General features: G+C 51.5%; 1 protein-coding gene across 1 annotated transcript in view; it reads right to left on the bottom strand.

The window, feature by feature from the left end:
- Positions 1-19,545, bottom strand: part of LOC123936843 (epididymis-specific alpha-mannosidase-like) — a 62,431-nt gene that overhangs the window by 31,040 nt on the left and 11,846 nt on the right. The gene's annotated exons all lie outside the window — the stretch shown is intronic.

The raw sequence follows: 19,545 nt of genomic DNA on the forward strand, positions 1-19,545 counted from the left end.
TGTGTCTCCAGGTTGGCACAAGGTGGTGCCCAGAGGGGCTCCTTAATGAAATGTAAAGATCCCTGGCAGGGAGGCCTCAGAAAGAGGGGTCATTTCTGGGCTCCCTCAGGCAAAACCCCAGCGCTCTCTGGGCTTTAGTTTGCTCTTCCGTAACTGAGGGTGCTAAGCATGCTTCCCCACCATTCAGCAATCTCCACAGGCAGTGGAGTGCCCCCCCAGAGGCTGCCCAGTGTGTCCCAGAACTGGACTCCACACACCTCCCCCAGCGTCACATTCTCTTGCTGAGTCTCTCTCCAGCTGCTCCTCAGAAATGTCCTCAGCAAAGTTACTGTATCCCTAATCCCAGAGAGTGTTCTCTTCTGGGTTTTCTTCCTGTCCCCACAAAAGTGCTGGAGGTGGCCTTGGTGACAATATGCAGTTGCCTGACCCAGGATCCTGAGTGAATCTCATTCTCTTCCTGCTCCTTTTCCTGAATTCGTTCCTTCTTGCATGCATTCATTCCTGTACTTCTTCATACCTGCATTAATTCACTCACTCAGCAATAGCTGGTGCACCTCTTCTGTCTATCACGGTGGTGAAACCATGCCAGGAAATATAACCTATGAAGTCCTTGATCTGTGAAGCTAGCCTTCTGGTGTGGACAAGGGACCGACACCAAGCCCCCTACCAAATGTGCATGGAAGGGAGGAGGGGAAGGGAATAGGGGCACACACAGGGATTCCAGGAAGGCCCCACCAGAAAGTGTTTTTTGTGGAGCCACACACAGGATGGGGGACTCTAGGACAAGCCGACTTGTTGGAGGAAGGCCTTCTGGGCAGAGGGAACAGCCCCTATGAAGGGTCGGAGACATGTGCCGTCCTACAGAAGGGGGACATGGGGCTCAGAAAGGGAACAGAGTCCACCCGTGGTGCCCCAGTCATGGACTGTGACTATGGCCTGAGTCAGGCCCATGTATCTTCACCGGACTATCCCTAGCACGGATGGGGGAACTGAGGCCAGAGACTGGATCCAAGCAGCCCAAGTGAGCCTCCCTGGTCTCCAGCAGAGTCAGGGAAGAACCCAGGCTGCTCCCTTGAGGATGTCAGCCAACACCAGGCTTCAAACCCACCCTGGGATCTGGCAGGGAAAAGGAAGTTGAGCTCCAGAGGTTCTGGGGGATGGTGAACGGGCACCTACCTGCACAGTGTAGATCCAGCCCACATCCATGTGACTGTGGGGAACCACGAAGACCCTGATGGGGCTCACAGGCTGGGCCACCAGGAACCGCAGTACCACCAGCTGTGTGAGAATGGGAAGCCAGCCAGGCAGCCCCATCCCAGTGGCTGGTGGGCAGAGGCTACTGCTGGCCATCACCAGTCACTTGGTGACTGGCCCTCTAGCAAAGAACAGTGCTCCTGTGGGGAGGTGGGGACAGGAGCAGAAGGAGCAGCACTCGGGGCAGTGTTGTCACCTGAGCCAGAGGAGGGGGTGGCGCCTGGACATCACCATTCTGTGCTCCACCCCCATCACCAGTGTCTGGGCACTGATGTCAATTTTTTTTTAATTTTTTTTTAATTTATTTGAGAGCGAGAGATCATAAGTAGGCAGAGAGGCAGGCAGAGAGAGGGGGAAGCAGGCTCCCTGCCGAGCAGAGAGCCCGATGCGGGGCTCGATCCCAGGACCCTGAGATCATGACCTGAGCCGAAGGCAGAGGCTTAACCCACTGAGCCACCCAGGTATCCTGATGTCAATTTTTAAAAATTGTTTTATTTAAATTTATTTAACCTATAACGTGTTCACCCAGTGGTCGTGACATCATGTGCCCACCTTGATGCCCATCACCCAGTTACCCCATCTCTCCAACTCACCTCCCCTCCAGCAACCCACAGTTTGTTCCTTGAGTTTTTGCTAGAGTCTTTTGATTTTTTCCCCTCTCAGACTTCGTTTTCTTTTATTTTTCCAACCTTTCCCCTATGATCCTGTTTGGTTTTTTTTCTTAAACTCCACATATGAGTGAAATCCCATGGTAATTGTCGTTCTCTGATTGACTTACTTCGCTCAGTATAAACCAGTGCTGTCCACTTCTCAGCAGATTGCCAAATACCATGTGCCCCAGGGCGTTAGTCACAGTGTGCTCTCCCCTAGAGACTTGCCTGGAGGAAGCCAGCAGCCACATCGTGGGTCACCACAGCCTTCTGTGCAAGGGACACACAGGGAGGAGCTCTGTCCTGCCCGTAGCCAGCACCGGCTCAGCAGCCCCAAGAGCCAGCCACGAGCTAGCCATTCCTCTGGCCCAGCCCCGGATTCAGGAGTCCATGCTGAGTCCTCACTGTAACCTCTGGAAGGACAGGAGCCAGAAACACCCTACTAATAATTCCTGAATGCCTCACCCCAGAAACTCGGGTGCTAATTGGTGTTTGAGGCTGCTTGAAGTCCCTTGTCCTCAAAACAGTGCAAATCCTCTATCCCAGCATCCAGTGACCAGGAGCCACCTTGGGGAAGGGATGGAGAAATCCTTTCCAAAGGGTCCTGCTGGGCCCTGGACGAGCTCTCCTTCCATCAGAGGGTTTTGGGTTTGGAACCTGGGCAAGGAATCCAGATGTGTCATTGGTGTGACTACCCTCAGCTTTTGAATTCAGCGATCCTCATGGCCCCAGAGAGGTCATGCAGATGGTGTGTGGTTCACCTATCCATCTATTTTCCCACAAGGAGTGCTGTGTACTATCACCTCCCATGCCATTCCGACCTCCACGTGTTCCCATGGATCAACCTAACTTTGCTTCTGATGGCTCCGTGCAGTCACCTGGCCTCTTAATTCTGTGTCCTGTGATTCCCCCCACCCCACCCCCCGAGCCAGCAGCCCACCCAGGTCTGCCGTGATCTCAGTCATCAGGGAGGCCTGGAGGAAGCTACCCATCTCTGAGCTCTCGGGGATGCTGGTGCTTGAGAAATGGGAGCGTCCCCTGGGCCTCCGGAGAGCACTGTCCCCTGAAGGGATCTCACCTATAAACACTATCATCCCAAATGCCCATGTCCACCTGTCTGAATCTCTGATCCCTCTTCTTCCCTCTGTCTGGGCAGTTCCTCTCCATCCTGAGTGGTCTTCGCCCTCTCCACCTTACTGAGCCGCTTGTGTGAGCCAAGCCCCTGCATGACAGTCATCACAACTGCAGCATCGTCTACTGGAACAGCCAACACAAGTTCCCTCAGCCTGGACTCCAGCACCAGTGTGTTTGTCAGGATCTGGAGGCTGGAAGCTGCCAGGGCTAGAGACAGGGTTGGGGTGGCCTGTGTGACCCCGTCAGAGCCCTGGCTCTCCTCCACTAGGTGGCTGGCATTGGCTGCCCAGAGAGGCTGCCAAGGAGGAATGGAACTTTCTGGGAACAGGCTTGGGTGGGCCCAGCCGCAGGAAGCTATTTCAGTTTCTGGATTCTGTGGCTTCAGTCACTAACAGCACACTGTTGTCAGGAACAAGCCAGCGGGAGATGTGTTTTCCCCGCTCCAGTGAGATGCCCCCAGACACCGTACACTTGAGTCAAAGCTCTGGAAAAAGAACGCAGGGTGCCGGCAGCTCCCTGGTGGCAAAGGAAACATGTCCCCATTGTCACACCCGGGTTCTCTCGCCTGTGACTCCTGATCCGGCCACCGCTGCACACGGAGGTGCCCAGACGTGTCCTGGGCAAGCTAGAAAAAGGAACATCCTGAACGTTCTTTGTGGGTCTGTAGGGGGTTGCGGACGGGCACCCTGCACCATGGCCCAGTGAATCCTTGTGAGCTCAGTGTTGTCTGTCCTCTGGAGCAGCTGGGACAGACCTGGAGGCTTAGGTTGTTTCATGGTCAATGTGCCTGGGAGCTGTTTCCAGTGCCAATGACCTCCCTGGCCGGCAGCCTCGACCATGGAATCCTCCTGCCTCCAATCTTCCAGAGCTCCCAATGTCTCCCCACCATACCCTGATCCCCTACCCAAGTCCTAGAGCCTTTCAGAGGTGGCCCCACCCTGTCTTTCTGGGCTCACTTCCCAGTCCCTTCAAGTACATCCTTCCCTTAGCTGTTGCCAGCCCCCACTGTCCCCATCCTCACGACCCTTGTCCTCTGCTGTGTCCTGGCTGCCATGGCTCCTCCAGCTGCAGTGAGCTGGCTTCCTTCCTCCACTGGTGCTGTATGGCCAGATCCTCCCTGCACTTCAAGCCCTTTCCTGCCTCAGGCCCTTTGTACGTGCCATTCCCTTGGTGAAGAAGCAGCTCCCTCCACTTTCCATCTGGCTGGAAATTGTCTCACAGACACCGTCCATGGCCTCCCACCCCTCCTCCATAGATTCAGTCTGTTTATGAGTCCACGTCCATGTGTGTGCGGTTAATATCGTCCTCACCCACAGCTCGACCCACTAGGAGGCTCAGTAGGTCCCCTGCAGGACCCAGAACCTGGAATAAGGAGGAGCTCTCTCTTCTTGAAGGGCATGTGATGTTAATTGTGTGGATGGACCCCCGTCCCCTCTTCCCTGGAGGACCCGGCTGCTCTCCATTGTAATGTATAAAGTTCATCCCAGCTGCTCCTCCTGACCACCCGTGTCACCTCATGTCAGCAACACCACCCTGGAGCAGGGCAGACACACAACTCCCGACAGCTGGCACACAGCCTCAGGCTTCTGACCTGTAAAATGGGGGTGTTTAGGGGTGTCGTATTAAGTCACGTGGAATGTAAAGTGACTGTGTCTGACCCAATGTGAGCATCAGCTTCCAAACAGCAGTTGCGCGCTTTCCAGGCTCTGAGTCTTGTTGCTCCATGGACCTGTTTTCGGATTTTTATCCCTTAACACCCACTTTCCTTGATTCTGTGCCAGGCTCTGGTCTGGGAGACCAGAGAACAGGAGATGTGCTGCCTCAGGGTGCCCTTGGGGTGGAAGACAGGTCATGGCCTTGGTGGGTGCCGCCCACAGGAAAACCTGCTCTCATGCCTTGAGGGCTCCTAGAGAATCCCCAGGCCTTCCTGGAGGAGGGGATGAAGGAGGTGGGCCTCCAAGTCCAGGAAGGAAGATGGAGGAGTCACAGGCTACAGGGCAGAAGAAACAGTGTGGTCCAGGGAGCTGGACGGGGCGGCCAAGGGTCCTGGGTGTTGAGGAGACGGCTGGTAGGCCCCCTAGATCTGGGGCAGGGTGCAGAAGGTGAGGGAAGGCAAGGTGGGTTGCCCACAGGGTTCTTTCCATCTCTCTGCTCCTCTCTCTCCTTTGCCCCCTGGGTGGCCCCTCTCCCGGAACATCCCCACTCCCCTCCCTTCCCTGGATTAGGAGGAAAGGCAGACAGGCATTCATGTGTATCTGTCCCTGAACTGGTGAGCATTGGTGTCCTCGGGGCCATTTCTTTTTTTTTAAAGATTTTATTTATTTATTTGACAGACAGAGATCACAAATAGGCAGAGAGGCAGGCAGAGAGAGAGGAGGAAGCAGGCTCCCCACTGAGTGGAGAGCCCGATGCGGGGCTCGATCCCAGGACCCTGGGATCATGACCTGAGCTGAAGGCAGAGGCTTTAACCCACTAAGACACCCAGGTGCTTGGGGCCTTTTCTTGTGCCCATTTCTGGCAAGGCAGCTCCAGACTCAAGAGGACAAGTCCACCATCTGTCCCTCCAGAGACCTGCTGGGGGCCCCCTTTGTCCTCCCTCCTTGGAACTGGCTTCTCTGGGCCCCCTCCATGCCTCAGTTCCTCCAGACTCTGCCAGGTAGGGGAGCAGTGACCCCTGCCCCGGGTAGGTCTTGGGCTTGGGAATGTGGGAACACAAACAGGTCTCAGGCCAGAGTCCAACAGTCAGAGTTTGAGTCTCGCCATGGCTGCTTTCCTTGACTGAGTCCCTCACTGTACCCCAAGCTCTGTGTCTTCTCCATGAAATGGGCATCGTAATCAGGCAGCTGAGGCAGCGAGAGGGCGGTGGTGTGGAGGAGGAGCCACAGGGGAGTGGAGCACCACCAGTGTGCCCTGGACACTCCAGTCTCAGCCTCTCAACCCCTGCCCTGTGCTGGCCATCCCCACCCCCTCACCTATTTCCTACCCTGCATATGCATCCTGTGCCCTGCACCCGACACTCCTTGTTCCTGCTCCAGGCAGTGCCTCTGAGCTGCCTCCCTGAGGCCTCGGGGATGAGAGACAGGGAAGGGGGAAAACAAGGAACAGCAGGAGGGGAAGAGAGGAGGAGAGGGAGAGATGGGGAGGGGGTAGGAGAAAAGGATGGAGGGGCCACACCAGGGAGAGGATTGAGAAGAAGAGGAGGGAGAGAAGGAGAATGGGGAGGAGAGGGGGAGAGAGAGGATAGAGAGGAGAAGAAGGAAGAGGAGGAGAATGGGGAGGAGGAGGGAGAGGATGGGGAGGAGGAGGGCAGAGAGGAGGGGCTGCCATGCCTGGTCCCTGGTAGCCTCCAGGCCACACCAGAGGCCATGGCAGGTTCCAGAACTACCTTGTGTATTCCAATCCCTGGTTAGCCTTTGCCCTGTGTCCCATCTGAAGGTCAGCACAGGGCTCCGGGACACCCCAGCCAGCCTCCCTCAGTACCATCCTGAGACCCCACACCCCATTCTCACCTGCCTCAGCCCCTCCAGCCTTCCAGGCAGCACTCCTCCGCAAACAGAGCCCTCAGTGTGGGGGTGAGGAAGGCAGATGGGAGGGTGCAAATTGTGCGCTAGAAGTAGGATCCAGAGAGCCCAGCCAGGTGCTGGGGCCATCCCCCAGCAGTGTGGCCTCTCCTGGACTTGTAAACGGTTATTCCAAAGTCCATGCTCTCGGACTCACAGGGACCCTCCAGCCCCTGGGGATGTGCTGTGCTGTGGGCTGTGCCAACTTCTCTGAGCCGCAGGGTCTCCTGGGGATGGACATGGAGAGTTCACCCCTTTGCAGGCTGGAGGTGCTGGGGCCCCAGTCTCCAGGCCCAAGACAGGGATGTGGTCCACGCAGGCAACTCTCCATCCTGGCTTATTCCCCCAACCCAGTCCCTCAGAGTCAAGTCTCCACTAGGGACAGCTTCATGACAGCATCACCTGAGGGCCTGGCTGAGTGTCGAGTGCAAGGACAGGTGGTGGGACGTCACCCCCTCTACTGCAGACCTTCTGACCAGGGTGGGCTCCTGGGCTGTTCAGGCTCCCTGGGGCCATGGCCTCTCTGCTCCTTGAGCCTGGGTTGGGGTTCTGTCTGACAGGAGCAGGGGCAGCAAATGGGCTGGACCCTGCCCCCTTGCCTGTTCATGTGGCCAGAGGCAAGTCACTCACCCACTTAGGCCCTCACTTTTCTCCTCCACAACAGGGCAGTGTTGCCTGACCACCAAGCTGTAAGTGCCCGCGATGGGAGCTTCTGCTCTTCCATCTCTTTCTCTCTCCGAGCGGCCTCACAAGGTGGGTGACCTGAAGTACAGGGGGCACAGGGGACATGGCCTGTGCAGAGGGCTGGTCTGTGTCATCTGGTGTGACAGACACACTGGGTGCCTGTGTGTTCCAACTGCTTTCAAATACCCTGCCACTGAGCCCTCACATGATCTGGGGACCCACGCACGAATAATGCACAGGGACCCAGGGAAGCCAGCTTGCCCGAGGCCATACGGCCCGCAGAGGCAGAGCTGAGTCCCTGCTCTTCACAGGACCAGCTCTCCTTGGCCCCTGTATGCTGTCTCAGGAGACTGTCCAGCAAGGAGCAGCAAGAAGGTGTGGCTGGGACTGGGGTCCCCATTGCTCACAGGCGAGCTCCTGGGGCTGGTCTTCAGCGCCCGCGGTCTGCGCTGGCATGTGCCCAGCCTCTTCACCCCCACACACTCCCTACCCCCCTCCCCCGTCTTGGCCCCACAAAAGGCCCTCCTTGCCTTCCTGTAACCAGTGGGTCTCTTCCCACCTGGGAGATCTTTCTCACCTTCTCTACCTCAGGTGCCCTCACCTCTGAAATCCCCCTTGGCCCTTCTGTTGAGGGCAGAGTCCACACCCTTCATGTCTGCGGGACCGGGACTATTCCTGCTGGTGCTGATTATAACTACTCGCTGTGGAACCGTCGACCGAGCACCCATGACCTCGTGCAGGCATGAGCGAGCGCACGCGTGGTCAAATGCATGGCTCCCACTGTTCCTCGGCTCTCCGTGAAAGGGGTGGGCAGCCGAGGTTTAGCACCTTCTCCTCCCTCTGAGCCTCCCTCATGCCTGCTCCCAGCAGGCCAGGGTCCTGCCGTGTCGTTGCCCTGGGAGTTAGGCCCTGACCTCTGGACACAAGTGTGTGCATCACGTGCGTGTGTGTGCATCACGTGCGTGTGCGTGTGACAAATACCCAAATACACACTTATTGGGAAGTTGTAAACGATACGGGAATGGTTGGAGTGCAAAGTCCAAGTCCTATCCCACTTCCTTCCAATCCCGGACCAGCTACACCATTTGTAGGGCGCGGTGTCACACGCAGAGCCCAGAGCCCTTCTCCAACAGCAGTCCAGTGCGCACCTGAAAGCATTCAGTGTAAAGTGTTTGCTTTTCTTCTGGGGCCTCTCGTGCAGCCTGTCCTGCTATTTCCATTTGCTATTAGTGTCATGTCCCTTGGCCACAGGAGGCTGAGTGCAGACTCCCACTGTCTCCTGGAGGCATCTGTGCCCCTCCTGCCCGCCAACAGGTTGATGTGCCCTGGTCAGATTGGGGATGTCGCCAGCTGCCTCCCCTCCCATGGGCCTGCTGGCCCACTGTGCTGTGGACAGGACACACGCAGGCTATCACGGCCTCCAGGCAGAGGCAGCTGGGTACCGGACCCCTCAGCTGAGTGGCCTGCAAGGGGGCTGCCAGTCCGGGGCAGGTGGACACAGCCCATCCCACCCTGAGACACCCATGTGCCCATGCATCCAACCTACCCCTCCCAGCTTACGTCCCACTTTCTGGGCCCTGCCAGGGACACTGGAGCAAAGGACAAAGAGGGCAGGCAGGGTGGGTTCCCGGGTGCCAGGGTCAGCGAAGCAGGCAGCTGAGGACCTGTGTTGGGACCACACATGAACTGAGGTTCCCAGTGCCCTGCACATGCTCAGTGCTTCCACTGGATTCACTTACAAAACACAAATTCAACAAGAATGATGAGGAATTTCATGCCTATGATCACAGGGCTGGCACCCCCAGACTCGGGGCCCTGCTGAGCACAGGGCCCTGTGCAAGCATGCTGGTTGCACACCTTCAAACCCACTGGTGCTCCAACCCTATTTCCCTCCCGGTGGGTCACTCATTGCGGCGAGGGGGCCCTCGAAACATCTGACAGTGGCAGCTGGTGCCGAGGGGCACGTGGTAGGGTGGGTGCTCTGTGAGGGCTTCCCCGCACCCCCTGCTCTCATCCCCACCACGTCCTACAAACGAGGTGCTCTTGCCGCTGCACTTGACTCGGGCTCAGAGGGGTTAAGTGACCTGCCTAAGGTCAAACAGCAAGGAAGCGGCAGATTGCCTTTCAGTCAGCCCTAGGTTCAAGGCCACACCCTGAGAGTAGGCACTTTCCTACTCAAGAGCACGGGCCACAAACCCGGGGTGACCATGCTTTCACCTCCATGCCATACACCCGGGTTGGAGAGCCAGCGTGGGGTTAGGAAGGACCAGTCCTGTTCACAGGAGCTGCCGTGTCCTCTTCCAGTCCTACCCACTGGGGTGCTTTGCAGGATGAAATCAGGTGCTGTCAGCAATGACACAGGGCCATGTAAGACATTGGACCATGGTGCCAGGTCGCTGGGCTGTCCCAACAGAGGACCTCACACTGAGTGCTTCAGCCACAGGGAACGGTTGTCTCACACTTCTGGGGCCAGAAGCCCAAGATCAAGGTGTAGCAGGCTTAGTTCCCTGGGAGGCTGTGAGCAGAATCTCTTGTGGGCCTCTCCCAGCTTCTCGGTTTCACTGGTGATCTCTGGTGTCCCAGGGCTTGTGGATGGACACATGGTGTTCTCCCGGTGTGCATGTCTGTATCCTAGCTGTCAGGCTGCCTGGTAAAGAAGGGACACTGGGGAAGAGCGTCACATGCCAATGACCTAGGAGAAGCTGGGTAGCTGCTTCATACAAACTGGAACCCAGAGGACTGACGGGGGTGACTCTTAGTGCTGCCACATGGAATAAAGAGGTCATCAAATGCAGCCCCCACCCCGCCTACACAGGACCTCGAGAGGCTACTTTTCTCACCAGTTATAGTTCTGGGCATTCCACCTGATGTTCACCCAGGACCCATGTCTTGTGAAATAAGTGTTACAGCTGCAGCCAGACAAGAACTGCAAAGGCAGGTTTAGTAACGGCCATCACTTGGGAAGCAGCTACTATGGGGCAGATGGTGTGCAGGGAAACTAGATCATCCCTAAAGCTGATACGTTAGCTGCAACTAGACGACGGTGCTGTGAGCTGCCTCCCTGGCAATCCTCCTTTTAGAGACGAGGATGGAGGCCAGAGGGATGATTACTTGATAAGCAGGTGGTAGAGAAAGACCCTGAGCCCAGGGCTCTTGGCTCTGAACCTGGTGGTCTGTCCACATAGCAGGAAGGAGGCAAGTATCATCAGTCTTGTTCTGCAGATTGAGAAGCCTAGGGTTTACCCAGGGTGGCAGGGTTTGTCAGTGGCAGGAGGGGGCCCTGGTGTCCTGGGTGTAATGGTGACCAACATATCCGCTGGAGATAATCGCACACAGGAACCGTTACACATACTTGCCATGACCCTGGTCTATTCCACATGCTTCTGTGCATGCTTCACAAGTGAACCCATGTTCATCTTCTCCTTGATCCTCAAGACAGGCACCGTGAACATCCCATTTTCCAGAAAGGCTCAGCGTTGGCCCAGCAGTGAAACAGAGCTTTCTATCACATAAGCCTGTTAGCAGAGTGGGCTCTTCACCACCTTGTGCTCACCGAGGTGTGCCTTGGATGTCATGTGTTCATGGTGCTGTTGGGAGCGGTGAGATGCGGGTGTGGCGGTCAGTGCAGTAAGGACTCCCTTTAGCAGGCATCTGTGTTCACCGAGCTTTTCCTTATCCATTCATTTCTTCACTTATTCACTTGAGAGTGCTCCCTGTGGAGGTCAGCTGGTGTTCCAGGCCCTGGGAAAATTGCAATGAGCCACACAGACATGTCCCCTGCTCTGGAGAGAGGTGATAATGGAATTGAGCAATCAGATTGTTTCCAATGGGACGAATTCAAGGAAGAGCATGAAATGAGGAGTAGGATCCAGAGACAGGCAGCTCCAGATGGAGGTGGTCATCGAAGGCCTCTCAAAGAAGGTGATCTTTCATCTGGGACCTCAATAATAGGAAGCATCCAAGGAAGGGAGTCCCAGGCAGAGAGCACAGCAGGTATCAGCCCAGGACTGAAATGAGCTTGACGTGTTCTGGAGCAGCGAGGAGGCCAGTGTGGCTGGAATGGAGATGTCAGGGTGAGGGCAGGAATGAGGCTGAGATGGGGCAGCAGTGGTACAAGATCGCTCTGCCTACTGTGTGGAGTGTGGTCTTTCAGGATCAAGGTGGAAATCAGGAGAGGATTTGGAGGCGCCCACGGTGCCAGGCTGAGCCATGCCACTCCCATCAGGAGGACCTAAGAGATCCAGACGAGAATGAATTGTTTCATTCAAGACCATTGAGCCCCTTGCCAGCAGCAGAAACAGACCAGTACACACATAAACGTACAAGATTGCGTCAAGGGCGCAGGTATGGCTAAGGGAGGAAAGATGGGGAGGGGCTGCAGACTGCCAGGAAAATTAGGTCAGGACACTGCTGGATGATTCCAAGGACCTGTGTTCCTGGCATGATGATAGCTCTCTGCTTGTGGAAAAATTGAGCGTGCTGAAGAGAGGGGGTGGTTGTAACTTAAATTCTCCAGGAATGGAAAATGGGCCCGAGTGGAAAGAGAGGGATGAGGCCAGGGAGTAGACTCTTACTGACTGTTGGATCTGAGTGATTCCACAGTTGAATGTGAGTCTTTGCTTGCATAAACCAAATTCTGAGGCTTCTCTCCCACACAGGTTCTCAGGGGAAGTGAGCCGTTGGGAACATTTGGAGTGCCTATTCCTGCCTATGGTTGGCACTTTTGGCATTGGGCATTCCCATCCTCCCATCCCTCCTTCTTCCTTCATCCCTTGTCCCCATTCCCTACTTGGAGCCCCTCCCATTTCAGGGATGAGGCTGATCCTGCTGAAAGAGCTCCTGTCTTGTCCTGCTCTTCTCATGACTTCCACCAGAGGGCGCCATGGGGCTAAGGTGGCCGCTGTCCCTGGTCCTGGAATTCGGACTGGCGGGTGAGGCACGTTATGGGTCCATGAGCTGCAACATTGCTGGTCCTTTTTTTTTTTTTTTTTTTTTTTTTTAATTTGTTTATTTTCAGCGTAACAGTGTTCGTTGTTTTTGCACCACACCCAGTGCTCCATGCAGTACATGCCCTCCCTATTACCCACCACCTGGTTCCTCAACCTCCCACCCCCCCCCCCCGCCGCCCCTTCAAAACCCTCTGGTTGTTTTTCAGAGTCCATAGTCTCTCTGGTTCATCTCCCCTTCCAGTTTCCCTCAACTCCCTCTCCTCTCCATCTCCCCATGTCCTCCGTGTTCTTTGTTATGCTCCACAAATAAGTGAGACCATATGATACTTGACTCTCTCTGCTTGACTTATTTCGCTCAGCATAATCTCTTCCAGTCCCGTCCATGTTGCTACAAAAGTTGGGTATTCATCCTTTCTGATGGAGGCATAATACTCCATTGTGTATATGGACCACATCTTCCTTATCCATTCATCCGTTGAAGGGCATCTTGGTTCTTTCCACAGTTTGGCGACCGTGGCCATTGCTGCAATAAACATTGGGGTACAGATGGCCCTTCTTTTCACTACATCTGTATCTTTGGGGTAAATACCCAGCAGTGCAATTGCAGGGTCATAGGGAAGCTCTATTCTTAATTTCTTCAGGAATCTCCACACTGTTCTCCAAAGTGGCTGCACCAACTTGCATTCCCACCAACAGAGTAAGAGGGTTCCCCTTTCTCCACATCCTCTCCAACACACGTTGTTTCCTGTCTTGCTAATTTTGGCCATTCTAACTGGTGTCAGGTGGTATCTCAATGTGGTTTTAATTTGAATCTCCCTGATGGCTAGTGATGATGAACATTTTTTCATGTGTTTGATAGCCATTTGTATGTCTTCACTGGAGAAGTGTCTGTTCATATCTTCTGCCCATTTTTTGATATGATTGTCTATTTTGTGTGTGTTGAGTTTGAGGAGTTCTTTATAGATCCTGGATATCAACCTTTTGTCTGTACTGTCATTTGCAAATATCTTCTCTCATTCCGTGGGTTGCCTTTTTGTTCTGTTGACTGTTTCCTTTGCTGTGCAGAAGCTTTTGATCTTGATGAAGTCCCAAAAGTTCATTTTCGCTTTTGTTTCCTTGGCCTTTGGAGACATATCTTGAAAGAAGTTGCTGTGGCTGATATCGAAGAGGTTACTGCCTATGTTCTCCTCTAGGATTCTGATGGATTCCTGTCTCACATTGAGGTCTTTTATCCATTTTGAGTTTATCTTTGTGTACGGTGTAAGAGAATGGTCAAGTTTCATTCTTCTACATATCGCTGTCCAGTTTTCCCAGCACCATTTATTGAAGAGACTCTCTTTTTTCCATTGTATATTTTTTCCTGTTTTGTCAAAGATTATTTGACCATAGAGTTGAGGGTCCATATCTGGGCTCTCCACTCTGTTCCACTGGTCTATGCGTCTGTTTTTATGCCAGTACCACGCTGCCTTGGTGATCACAGCTTTGTAATAAAGCTTGAAATCGGGTAACGTGATGCCGCCAGTTTTGTTTTTGTTTTTCAACATTTCCTTAGTAATTCGGGGTCTCTTCTGATTCCATACAAATTTTAGGATTATTTGCTCCAGCTCTTTGAAAAATACCGGTGGAATTTTGATCGGAATGGCATTAAAAGTATAGATTGCTCTAGGCAGTATGGACATTTTAACAATGTTTATTCTTCCAATCCAAGAGCATGGAACGGTCTTCCATCTTTTTGTGTCTTCTTCAATTTCTTTCATGAGTGTTCTGTAGTTCCTCGAGTACAGGTCCTTTACCTCTTTGGTTGGTTTATTCCCAGGTATCTTATGGTTCTTGGTGCTATAGTAAATGGAATCGATTCTCTAATTTCCCTTTCTGTATTTTCATTGTTAGTGTATAAGAAAGTCACTGATTTCTGTACATTGACTTTGTATCCTGCCACGTTACTGAATTGCTGTATGAGTTCTAGTAGTTTAGGGGTGGAGTCTTTGGGGTTTTCCATATAAAGAATCATGTCATCTGTGAAGAGAGAGAGTTTGACTTCAGACTCTTTTTATGAAGCCAGCATTACCCTGATCCCCAAACCAGGCAAATTATTCTACCAAAAGGAGAATTTCAGACCAATATCACTGATGAATATGGATGCTAAGATTCTCAACAAGATCCTAGCAAACAGGATCCAGCAGCACATTAAAAAGATTATCCACCATGACCAGGTGGGATTCATCCCTGGGTTGCAAGGTTGGTTCAACATTCGCAAATCAATCAATGTGATAGAACAAATCAATAAGAGAAGAGAGAAGAACCACATGGTCCTCTCAATTGATGCAGAAAAAGCATTTGACAAAATCCAGCATTCGTTCCTGATGAAACGCTTCAAAGTATAGGGATAGAGGGAACATTCCTGAACTTCATAAAATCTATCTATGAAAGACCCACAGCAAATATCATCCTCAATGGGAAAAAGCTTGCAGCCTTCCCGTTGAGATCAGGAACACGACAAAGATGCCCACTCTCACCACTCTTGTTCAACATAGTATTAGAAGTCCTAGCAATGGCAATCAGACAACAAAGAGAAATAAAAGGTATCCAAATTGGCAAGGAAGAAGTCAAACTCTAAGGAAATGTTGAAAAACAAAAACAAAACTGGCGGCATCACGTTACCCGATTTCAAGCTTTATTACAAAGCTGTGATCACCAAGGCAGCGTGGTACTGGCATAAAAACAGACGCATAGACCAGTGGAACAGAGTGGAGAGCCCAGATATGGACCCTCAACTCTATGGTCAAATAATCTTTGACAAAACAGGAAAAAATATACAATGGAAAAAAGAGAGTCTCTTCAATAAATGGTGCTGGGAAAACTGGACAGCGATATGTAGAAGAATGAAACTTGACCATTCTCTTACACCGTACACAAAGATAAACTCAAAATGGATAAAAGACCTCAATGTGAGACAGGAATCCATCAGAATCCTAGAGGAGAACATAGGCAGTAACCTCTTCGATATCAGCCACAGCAACTTCTTTCAAGATATGTCTCCAAAGGCCAAGGAAACAAAAGCGAAAATGAACTTTTGGGACTTCATCAAGATCAAAAGCTTCTGCACAGCAAAGGAAACAGTCAACAGAACAAAAAGGCAACCCACGGAATGAGAGAAGATATTTGCAAATGACAGTACAGACAAAAGGTTGATATCCAGGATCTATAAAGAACTCCTCAAACTCAACACACACAAAATAGACAATCATATCAAAAAATGGGCAGAAGATATGAACAGACACTTCTCCAATGAAGACATACAAATGGCTATCAAACGCATGAAAAAATGTTCATCATCACTAGCCATCAGGGAGATTCAAATTAAAACCACATTGAGATACCACCTGACACCAGTTAGAATGGCCAAAATTAGCAAGACAGGAAACAGCGTGTGTTGGAGAGGATGTGGAGAAAGGGGAACCCTCTTACTCTGTTGGTGGGAATGCAAGTTGGTGCAGCCACTTTGGAGAACAGTGTGGAGATTCCTGAAGAAATTAAGAATAGAGCTTCCCTATGATCCTGCAATTGCACTGCTGGATATTTACCCCAAAGAAACAGATGTAGTGAAAAGAAGGGCCATCTGTACCCCAATGTTTATTGCAGCAATGGCCACGGTCGCCAAACTGTGGAAAGAACCAAGATGCCCTTCAACGGATGAATGGATAAGGAAGATGTGGTCCATATACACAATGGAGTATTATGCCTCCATCAGAAAGGATGAATACCCAACTTTTGTAGCAACATGGACGGGACTGGAAGAGATTATGCTGAGCGAAATAAGTCAAGCAGAGAGAGTCAAGTATCATATGGTCTCACTTATTTGTGGAGCATAACAAAGAACACGGAGGACATGGGGAGATGGAGAGGAGAGGGAGTTGAGGGAAACTGGAAGGGGAGATGAACCATGAGAGACTATGGACTCTGAAAAACAACCAGAGGGTTTTGAAGGGGCGGCGGGGGGGGGGGGGGTGGGAGGTTGAGGAACCAGGTGGTGGGTAATAGGGAGGGCATGTACTGCATGGAGCACTGGGTGTGGTGCAAAAACAATGAACACTGTTATGCTGAAAATAAACAAACAAAAATTTTAAAAAACCTCCCAAAAAATACTGCTGGTCCTTTGAAAACACATTTACCTTTCAGAACTGACGCCCAAGACCTTTGCATCTCTGAGGCTGGAAACAGAAGGGAACACTCAATCCACAGTGTTTGCCATGGTGCCTCCACTGCTGGGAACTCTCCACTGTCCCTCATAGGGCACTTCCCACCCCTGTCCCTGGTTTGTCATCTCACTGGCTTCCTAGTCAAAGTGTCCAAGTCATATGCATGCACCCTAGCTGCAAGGCGGACTGGGAAACCAGTATCCAGCACCTTCTACTCCATTCCTATAGTGAGAGATGAGCTCAGATTCTATAAGCAGAGTATTTCCGTACTAAGAGGGTTTAGATGCCTCAGAAGAGGTAGGGATGGTGCCATGAGGGTGCAAAGGAGACGCTGTTAAATGCTGACAGCAGGTGGTGCCTGTCATTCCCTGGCCTTCTGGAATCCCTGAAGCAATCCTGGGAGGCAGGGATGATTCGCATTTCATTCCCAAATGAACCAATGCTGCTGGGGGCCCTTAGATGGAAGCTGATCCACAAGCCTGGGAGCATGGCCCAGACACCAGCTGGGCAGTGCCCAGGAGGAAGTGGAGAGAAAATGATGTGGCTGCCTGAATCCATCACTGTCTGTCTGCTGTGCAGGAAACCAGCATGTGGGCACTGAGAGTCACATATCACACGCCACTCTGGGGCACATGAGGCACCCACCAACTGGTGTGGGATGACGGGAGCAGGCAGGAGCAGCTGGGATTCCCAGTGGAAAAAGCAAAGAAGTGGCTGTAGGGGCCTTCACTGCATGAAGTACATCAGCGCCCTGGGTGGCACCCCATCCTGACTGGTGATTCCACCCACTGGCTTCCCACTGCCCTCCATGCTGCTCCCCCATATCATGCTTCACACTTTTCATAACTTGTGGAGCAGCTACACTCTTCAGATGCTCAGCTAGGCTAAGCTAAAGGAGGTGGTGTTTAGTGAAACACTTGTTCTAGACAAAGTTTGCAGAACTCAGCCCCCTACTTTTGTCTGATGAGGTGAGTTTGCCCACCATCCTGAATGGTTCCCAATTCACTGAGTCTTGGCTGGTGCAGCCCCACTTAACGTGGACAGAAGAACCCTGCAGAATCTCAGCACACACAAAGGCATATTTATTCTTTACCAAACATCAGGTCTGGTCCATCACATGGTTGGGTCAAGTGTCTGCCTGTGGAAAGTGGAGATCACAGGGCCACGCCTCCACACAGACACCATCCCTCCCCTCGTGAAATTCACCTCCTGGTCTGCAGTGAACCCCTGCCCCTGGTGGCTCTGTTGCAGGGCCAAGAATGGCAGTCCTGGAAGACGGCAGGAGCTGGCTCCCAAGGTGTCATGGAGTCACACTACCGCTTCTGGACAACATTCTCTAACATTTTGGGCTCAAGGTGTTGTTTGCAGCTCCATCTCCTTAGGCTCCAGCTATCAGCAGTCATTTAGCCACTTTTTCTCTTACTTTTGGCCAAAAGCTTTCTTAAATGATTCCCATTTATTTGCACACAGACGTCCCCACAGACGTTCTCATAGGTGGACAAGGAGGAAGTGTGAGCGACAGTCTCTCTCTGAGAATAAACACCACTGGCCAGCTACGTCCTTTCCCCTGTGGTCTGTAAGTAGTACCAAAAGGAATGAGTTCACACAAAGGAACAGATGCTCATAAACACAGCTGAAAACCATGTCTCTGTGGTCGCCCGTTTGGGTTGATTCCAGGACTGTTTTGTTTGATCTTCACTGATAAATCATTCTGCAGTGAGTCCATTTAGGCCTACAAGTTTATTGTTCCTTCTTCATACACTTTACCCAGGGAAAATCCCCCCAAATGAAAACACTGTGTCAGGGAGGATGAAGGGGTTCTTAGCTCTTGCTGCCTAACATCACACTGGTTTCCAAAATGCTGCCCTGGTGCCTACAGTCCACCCACCCCTTCCTGGACCGGGAGATACATCATCATCATCATCATCATCATCATCATCATCATCATCATCATCATCATATTCCTCTGTAATTGGCTCTGTTTTATTTATTTGTCTTTATTTAAATTCAATTAATTAACATGTAGTGTATTATTGGTTTCAGAGGTAGAGGTCAATGATTCATCTCTTGTATATAACACCTTGTGCTCGTTACGTCATGTGCCTTCCTTAATTCCAGTCACCCAGTTATCCTGTCCCCCCACCTCCTCTCCTCCAGCAACCCTCAGTTGATTCCCTAGAGTTAAGAGTCTCTTATTTGTTTTTTCCCTCTCTGATGACATCTTGTTTTATTTTTGCCACCTGTCTTCTATGCTCCTCTGTTTTGTTCTTAAATTCCATGTATGAATGAAATCATATGATAATTGTCTTTCTCTGGTTGACTTATTTCACTTGGCATAATACCCTCTAGTTCCACCCACATCATTGCAAATGGCAAGATTTCATTCTTCTGATGGCTGAGTCATATTCCATTGTTTATATAAACACTACCTTCTCTTTAACCATTCATCTGTTGATGGACATCTGGGATCTTTTTTTAATTTATTTTTTTAACTTCTTTTTGGTGTTCCAGAATTCATTGTTTATGGACCACACCCACATCTGGGCACTTTCCATGGTTGAGCTATTGTGGATGTTGCTGTTATAAACATTGGGGTGCACGTGCCCCTTCAGATCACTACATTTGTCTCTTTGGGCTAAATAACTGGTAGTATAATTGCTGGGTCATAGAGTATCTCTGTTTTCACCTTTTCTTTTTACTCTTTTTAATCTTATTAGTTTTTTATTAACATATAAAGTATTATTTGTTTCAGGGATACAGGTGTGTGATTCATCAGTCTCACACAATTCACAGCACTCATCATTGCACATACCCTCTCCAATGTCCATCCCCACCCAGCCCAGCCGCCTGGCCCCCTCCCATCCAGCAACCCTCAGTTTGTTTCCTGAGATTAACAGGAATTATGGTTTGTCTCCCTCTCTTGTTTCATCTTATTTCATTTTCTGCTCCCTTCCCCTATGATCTTCTGCCTAGTTTCTCAAATTCCTCAGATCATTGAGATCATATAACTGCCTTTTTCTGATTGACTTACTTCGCTTAGCAAAATACCCTCTAGTTCCATCCACATCACTGCAAATGGCAAGATTTCATTTTGATGACTACATAGTATTCCACC

Source organism: Meles meles, chromosome 2 (assembly GCF_922984935.1).
Source record: "Meles meles chromosome 2, mMelMel3.1 paternal haplotype, whole genome shotgun sequence".
NCBI classification, from domain to species: Eukaryota; Metazoa; Chordata; class Mammalia; order Carnivora; family Mustelidae; genus Meles; species Meles meles.